Source organism: Aegilops tauschii, chromosome 7, assembly GCF_002575655.3.
Source record: "Aegilops tauschii subsp. strangulata cultivar AL8/78 chromosome 7, Aet v6.0, whole genome shotgun sequence".
Taxonomy (NCBI): domain Eukaryota; kingdom Viridiplantae; phylum Streptophyta; class Magnoliopsida; order Poales; family Poaceae; genus Aegilops; species Aegilops tauschii.
The window spans coordinates 484,899,144-484,906,472 of record NC_053041.3 but is presented as its reverse complement, the minus strand read 5'-3'; the positions used below and the strand labels follow the sequence as shown (position 1 = coordinate 484,906,472).

General features: G+C 44.1%; 1 long non-coding RNA gene across 1 annotated transcript; it reads right to left on the bottom strand.

Moving 5' to 3' along the window:
• Positions 1-482: 482 nt before the first annotated feature.
• Positions 483-1,705, bottom strand: LOC120967934 (uncharacterized). The gene is made up of 3 exons (XR_006667011.2): positions 1,429-1,705; positions 878-1,347; positions 483-773 (listed from the first exon to the last, which is right to left on the bottom strand). It is a non-coding gene; the product is annotated as an uncharacterized lncRNA (long non-coding RNA).
• Positions 1,706-7,329: the final 5,624 nt, after the last annotated feature.

Here is a 7,329-nt window from a genome sequence, read left to right as displayed (position 1 = left end):
TGTGCATCCCATGAATAGCACTTGATATTGAGGCTTGGCAACCTATGAAAGCCTTGTTTTTCTGATTTGTTATTTTCTATGAACATTGTTTTGGTTCATATCCTTGTACCATATTGATATATGGTTTAAAATAATTCAGGCTATGTAGCCTTAATCCTTATGACTCATATTTGAGCATATCTGGGGTTTTGATAACCCGGCCTGGCTTTGGACGATAAGTCGCCAGTATGCTTTGATTGTGTACTTGGAGTTTTGCGCTCTAAGTGTTTGGGTTGTTACCCTTGCTGCATATGGCACTGTAAGCTGGCAGTATGAACAAATCTCATAGGTATGTTATTTACTTGTTATATGAATATGCGAGGTTTTGATAACCCGCCCTGGTTATGGACTATACAGTCACCAGCAAATTTTATATGGGACATCATGACCCTCCCTGGGGTAAACCGCCAGGGCACAAATTTTCTACTGATGTGCGGGGAATATGATAACGTGACATACATGCTTGATACTGTTATAAGCATAAACAGCAGATCCTCCAACATTAGATTGGCGGTTTAAAGTGTTATGTAGATGAACATGCACGATGGCATGGCAGATCATTGTTTTCAGCTAGCCTATTACAAGGCCTCGTGCGGCCCAAAAGAATAAGTGTTTTCTCTGCGTACAAATTATATCTGGCAGTCTGAGAGACGCCTTGTGGTTCAGTGGCCCTGGTCTTGATGAGTTGAAGCTTCCGGGTTATCCAGCGCCGGTTCTTCTTCTTCCTCCACTGGCTGGAAATCAAGTGATGTCCAATTGACGCTAGTTACGGCTTTGAATATAGCCTCATCATCTATGAGCGTAGATGCATCAATATCAGGGGCAAAGGTGTGCTTACGTGTTGGTGGAATAAGATCCATGACTGGATAAACCGGCGCCTTCACTTTTGCATTCTCAATAGTATAAGCCGCCTGATACTTGGCAAGATCAGTTTCCTCCGCCAGCTTGCTTGCCAAAGGACACATCTCCCTTACAATTTTGGTGAAGTCATCTGACCTAAAGGGAGACCCGTCTTCTTTTAAGCTGGGGCAGCCAGTGGCCAATTCCTCCGGGTCAAGTTCTGCCTGCCATGCTTTGGCCCGGCTAAGGGCGGTGATGGCACCAGCTCTGGCGGCTGACCGCTTGATTTCTTCCACCCTTTGGGGTATGACTGACAGCTTGTCAAGTGTTTCTATAAGTGACGGAGACTGTTTAGTATGGAACATGGCGGCTATAGCTCATTGAGCGCCAGTGTATAACTGCTCCACCGGGTATATGCAGCTTTAAGCTTCACGCGCATGTCTGGGCCAAGGTTGGAAATTCTGGAGACTGCATTGACAAAGATATTGATAAACCGGCTACTAATTGTTATACATTGGTGATGAAAGATTGAAGTACAATATTGCTTACCAAAGATGGCGTCTGTCATGCTATTGATTTGATGCTTCAAGCCGGACAACTCATCAATCACCGGTTTAAGAGTAGCCTCAGCATCTTCTGCTCTTTTTAGCAGAGCCGCCTTCTCAGTATCCCATCCGGTTTTCTCAGCGCTGAAATCCTTCTTTAGCTTTTCAGTGCTTTCCAAAGCGGTTTTCAGTTCTGATTTGGCCTTGGAAGTTTCAGATTGCTGGGTTTGGATGTTCTGCCGCAGATCCACCACTTGGGATTCTTTCATGTCTAATTCAGCCTGCAAGATACAGAGATTAAGCAGCAGTATATGGTTATGATAATCGTCTTATTTAAAGTCCCAAACATAATACAAGTATTTTACTTGGCACTTGGGGGCTAATGTACATTGCTCTTTTTTGAAGACAAATCTTTAATGACCCGGCTAAGTTTTCTTCAACTACAGCCCGTTCATGGGGGGTGCATATTTGGATTTGTTCATAAATATGGTGATAAGTCCTAGCTTAGCTATACAGATTAAGCCGGCCCTTGGGGCTACATATGCGAAATTGAGTACTACAATTTGAAGTTCCGGCTTAACTTTCCAGTTTAAGTCGGCCCTTGGGGACTACTCGTTTTGATTCAGCAGCTGCAAAATGCTATGGCGTGGCTACAAGTTCAAAGAGGTTATCTAAGTCTACAGCAAATTCAATTGTTTCATATTCAGTAGACTTGGTGGCTGACAGATATATACTTATATGAGAAGGTTTTATTAGTGCTTACCTCAAAACGCTCCTTCATGAGGTTAACCAGGCCGGCTTCAAAGTCGCGGCTGGTGTGAAGGCGGTTTAGATAATCCGCATGGATCTCATGAGCATTGAACTGGGCATAACTCTCCAAATCCAGTTTCGACTTGCCCTTGTCAGCAGCTGAGAATTCTTCTTTGGCACTGTGTTTGGATAAGATGGTGGGGTTTCCTGGTGTTGTATAAGTTGTCCCAGTAACTATTACGTCTTCAGCTTCTTGAGCCGGCTGAGCAGGGCTGGGCGGTTTAGCATGAGCCGGGTTAACATCCATGTGGTCCATGGTGACATGGTGCTCTTCTGGCAGCGGATCGTCAATGGCTGCTCGGAGGTTTGATGCAAAGATTCAGACATTGTCTGTTTCTCCGGGTCAGCAGCTTTGGGATCTTCAGCCAGTTTATTCACTTTCAGCTTCTTGCTGGGCTTGGCTATAGCACTGAAAATAAGACACATGACGGAATTAGTATATCAATTGAGCAAGTGTCAAAGCAAACAAGTTTAATGTTCTCACCCGGGCACGGTTTTGAAACAAGGAATTTGAGTTCTAGTTGAGTCGCCGGAAGAAGAGTGATAAGTTCCCTGATAGTTTGAATCAGAAGGGTTAAGGGGTTGTCGAATAAGGCCCGCCTTGGGAAAAGCTAAGTCGAAAATCTGTGAAACCCCTGGTCAGCGCTTGCGAGGAGCCGGTGTGTTGGGTAAACCGGAGGAGAGAATTCCACCGCCACTATTCCGGGTTGTGCGGTGAACTTCATGCTGTTGTTTCTTCAAAATAAAGTTGGGGTCCAAATAAGCTAACGGGTGAAAAAACCTTACTTTCCAGCTCGCTTGACGAACTTTCTGTCTTGTCAAAGGTTCTGAGTCGGAGGAAAGGATAGTTACCTCTTCAACATTCGCCTGACTTCCTTCCGCGTCATCCTGAGAGTGTTCAACATCAATAAGGTGTATAAAGAAAGAGCCAAGGGAGTCAAGTTCTACCTCCAACTCGTCATCATTCAAAGAAAATAGCTCTGAGGTGTTCCTTTTCTTCTTGGCAGGCTTTTTGAGAGCCTTATTCTTTGTCCTGGTCTTCTTGACCGGTTTATCCTGAAGCTTCTTGCTTCAAAAGGGGGAATCAGCCTGCAGAAGTTCAAGTAATAATGAGAAGGCAGATTGACAAATAATGGTTTAGTGAAAGTTGTTTGAAAATACTTACAGCTGGCGGTTTGTTGAGGGTGCAGAAAGGATTCAAGCCTGTCTTACTGCAATTTTCCAAGATCTCGTTAAGCAGTGTTTTGGTCATACTATTGATATCATCATCATCCAGTTCTATTTGGTAGTGGCGCTGGGGATCTTCGACATCGCCAGTGTACTCACACATAAAGCCGGGCCGACATCTTAAGGGGAAAATTCTCCATGCAACCCAGCATCGAACTAAGTCGATCCCAGAAAACCATTAGCCATTAAGGCCTTGATCTTTGAAAAAATGGGCATATACTTGGCCGGTTCTTCTATGCTGATCCGCTCTGGGATAGGGTGTCTGTTGCTAAGCCGGGTTTCACAGTAACTCGGCAGGGGATTCTCGCCTTCTGGAGATGTGTCTTGGCAGTAAAACCAAGTCTGGTTCCAGTCCTTAGGATGTCTGGGAAGTGCGGCGGCAGGAAAAGTGGCTTCTTTCCGCCTCTGAATTGAAATCCCACCTAATTCTAGGCTGGGTCCGTCTGTGAACTCGGTCTGCCGGTTCAAGTAATAAAATTCCCTGAACAGTTCTACAGTGGGCTCCTGTTGAAGGTACACTTTGCAAAACAGTTGAAAATTGCAGATGTTTGAAATAGAATTGGGCCCGATGTCTTGAGGATGGAGTTTGAAGAAATGCAGCACATCACGAAAGAACTTTGAGCCGGGTGTGGTAAACCCTCGGAGCATATGGTCAGTAAAGACAATGACTTCACCTTCTTTGGGGTTAGGAGTGGTCTCCGTTCCTGGGGCCCTCCAATGGATGACGTCCTTTGCAGCTAAGATGCCCACTTGAACATGCTCGTTCAGTGTTTGCTCGATAACCCGGGAGGTGACCCCGTTGCATGAGGTGACAGTTTTGGTCATTTTGTTGATGAAAGTCTAAAAAGGGAAATATTGATGGGTTAAGGTTATGCTATTAAGCCGGCCAGTAATCAAAAAGTAAGTACATTATGCAAGGCCAATTCATATGCAGAAGAATAGGTGCTATTAAGAATAACATGGTTAAACCGGAAGATAATGTCGGGTTATACAGATTGTGAGCATGTACTGGCGGCTTAACAAGGGGACTAATGTTATATGGCGGGTTACGGCTTATCGTATAAGCCGCCCCCACGTTTTCAGTACGACAGATCTATAGGTGAATTTTTGCTAAGTGATGGACAAACAAGTTCTGCGGATTGTTTCTATGGTTTTGGATCTACAGCAGTTCAGAAAATAAAATAAATTCTAAACCTAAGGTGGCGGCAGCAGAAGAACTCGTGTGCTCAGGGATCTTGAACAAAGGGGATATCTTGTGTGATTGGAAATGAATGCTAAAACTGTTACCGCATAACTTCGGTATTGTGTTCAGATCCAACTACGCGATCTAAAGAGGAAAAGGAAGAACGGCGAAGAACTCCGATGAACTGAGCAAACCCTAGTGCAGATCTGAGGTGAAGTAAAGTGAGTACCTGTTGATGCTGATGAGCAGCGGAAGTGCGCCGCGTCTCTCTGGTCCATTCAGGTTGATGTAGCGGCCGGAGTTGGTGACGTTAGAGGAAGACGGCGGCGGAGGAGCTCGGGTCTGCAGAGGCGTTGCGAGGAGGAAGATGAAGACGAGGAGGCAAGGGTGAAAAATGAAAAGGACCCCTGTCCCTATTTATAAGGGAGCGAATAGATGGCATGCGCGGGAATCGAGGAGGCCGAAAAATGATTTTGTGTTTACAGAGACGCCTCGATTTTCGGAGGTTCATTAAGATAAGGATCTGTTAAGATATCCTGGGCTTTGTGCGCAGTTAATGCGCCTGATGTCATGGCGGGTTACTGCCGTTCTGTGAAGTGACGTCATGGCGGGTTATAGCAGAGTTCATGAGGAATTGATGATAGAAGTTTCTGCCAAGTCAAGTAATGAAGATTGATGTGAACAAGTTCAAATCAACCTGGGGCCTAACGTTGGGGATATAACTACTGGGTATGACCCGCCTAGATAGGGCTGAGTCATGCCACTGGCGGTTTAAAGATAAAGAAGCCCGATAAGGTCCAAGAAGATATGAAGATGGCGGTTCAAAAAGCAGGCTTATTGAAGGCCCAAGATCCAGAGGCGACTTGAGGCCCAAAGAGATGAGCCGCCATATGTTTAACTTGTTTTGTAAGACAAGCTTAGTTAGAAGCCGAGCCGGTCACGTTATGTGAGCCGGCCGGGACTCTGTAAGCCGCCGGGCATCAACCTGTATATAAATGGGTGACCCGGCGGCGGGTTAACTCAAGAAACAACTGATCGAGAACTAGGTCAAGTGTATTCGCTCCCTGGTAATCGAAACTCAAGCAATACAACCTAAAGTAGGAGTAGGCTTTTACCTCATTGAGAGGGGCCGAACCTGGATAAACTCTCTGTGTCCTTTGTCCCGTACTCTCGTTTAACCCCTTCAAACTAACCTAGCTGCGATGGTTCCACACCTAAGTGTTTTTGCTAGGGCATCTGCCGTGTTAAGTCCATGACACTCTTCAATATGTCGTCTTCCTCATTCTCACTGCCATCGTAGTCCACCTATTCCTCGTCCTCTTCCTCATGATCACCTTCTACTTCTGTCATATTTGTATCCAGAGCACTTTTCTTATTGCTCTCAGCAGACTGGTTCAAACTATTCCTTGCTCATGGTTTCCTTGGAAGCCTTTTTCTTTAGCAAAAATGTATCCCGAAGCTCCAACTCTGTTAGCTGTCAAACCAGGTTGAGTGAAGGAATCTCATCACACTCATAGAAGCAATGGATTGAGGAACATAACTCTCCAGCCCTATCTTTTCATTCTGCATGCTTGCTGGACAATGACACCAATTAATTTGCTGCAAACTGTTCTTTCTGGGAAAAGCGGTCATTTTGAAGTAATATGTGTAACATTAGCATAACCATGCCCTTGTAGTGTTTGCGCTCCCATGTTGCTGTAAAATCCCCTGGACGGATCTTATAGGAAGCTGTTCATAATCATAAGTTTGTTCTATTAAAAGTACAGTTAGTATCTCTAAATTTTACAGGTTCCGTAGTATGAAAATTGCTATGTATAGCTAATCAACCATATTTAGATTGTGAATGCACTTTCATTTGCCTGATTAGCTCAATCACTGTTAATGCAAATAAAAGGCATGCAAATGCAGAGCATATCCTACTCTTACTGATCATGCACGTTCACATCTTTTTCCATGCATGATTCCATGAAAATGATATCATGATATTGTTTGATGTTAGCTCGTAATTACATCTTTGTTCAATGGAGCATTTATGTATTGATATTTGATATGCTTATCATACAGAAAATTGTTCACTTTCCATAGCAGAGGTGCATGAATGCTTGTTTCACCAAGATATCTAGTCGTCTAGAATGCTTATGATTTCTACTAGTTAAGTTGCTTTGGTTTGCAGTTAAATTTTAGTGAGGTGTGTAATGACTAGATTACCTCATGTGAACTTGTTATTGCAGTACAATGGAGTTAGAGCAATGTGGTTGGCAGAAAACTGCTGCTTATTCACTGTTTGAGTTTGCATCAGCTAACTATGTGGCTTGTTAACTTATAACTGTGTCTAATTTGTGATGAATGCACTGTTATTTGAACTATGTTTTATTTTAAATCCCAAAAAACTCTATGGGCAGAACCAGTGACTGGCAGAAACATCTGCCTGTCTGTGATCGCTTGCCTGTCGGTGTAGACTGCCCCTTAACAGACTGGAGGTTAGCGACAGGGGCTAGACCTGTTAAACTTGTTAACTTGTACTCCCTCCGTTCCAAAATAGATGACTCAACTTTATACTAACTTTGTACTAAAGTTAGTACAAAGTTGAGTCATCTATTTTGGAACGGAGGGAGTAACTCAACATAGCACACAAGTTTTCGAACTGCAGGAACACGAGTAAACTGGGTACTCCTATATATGGAC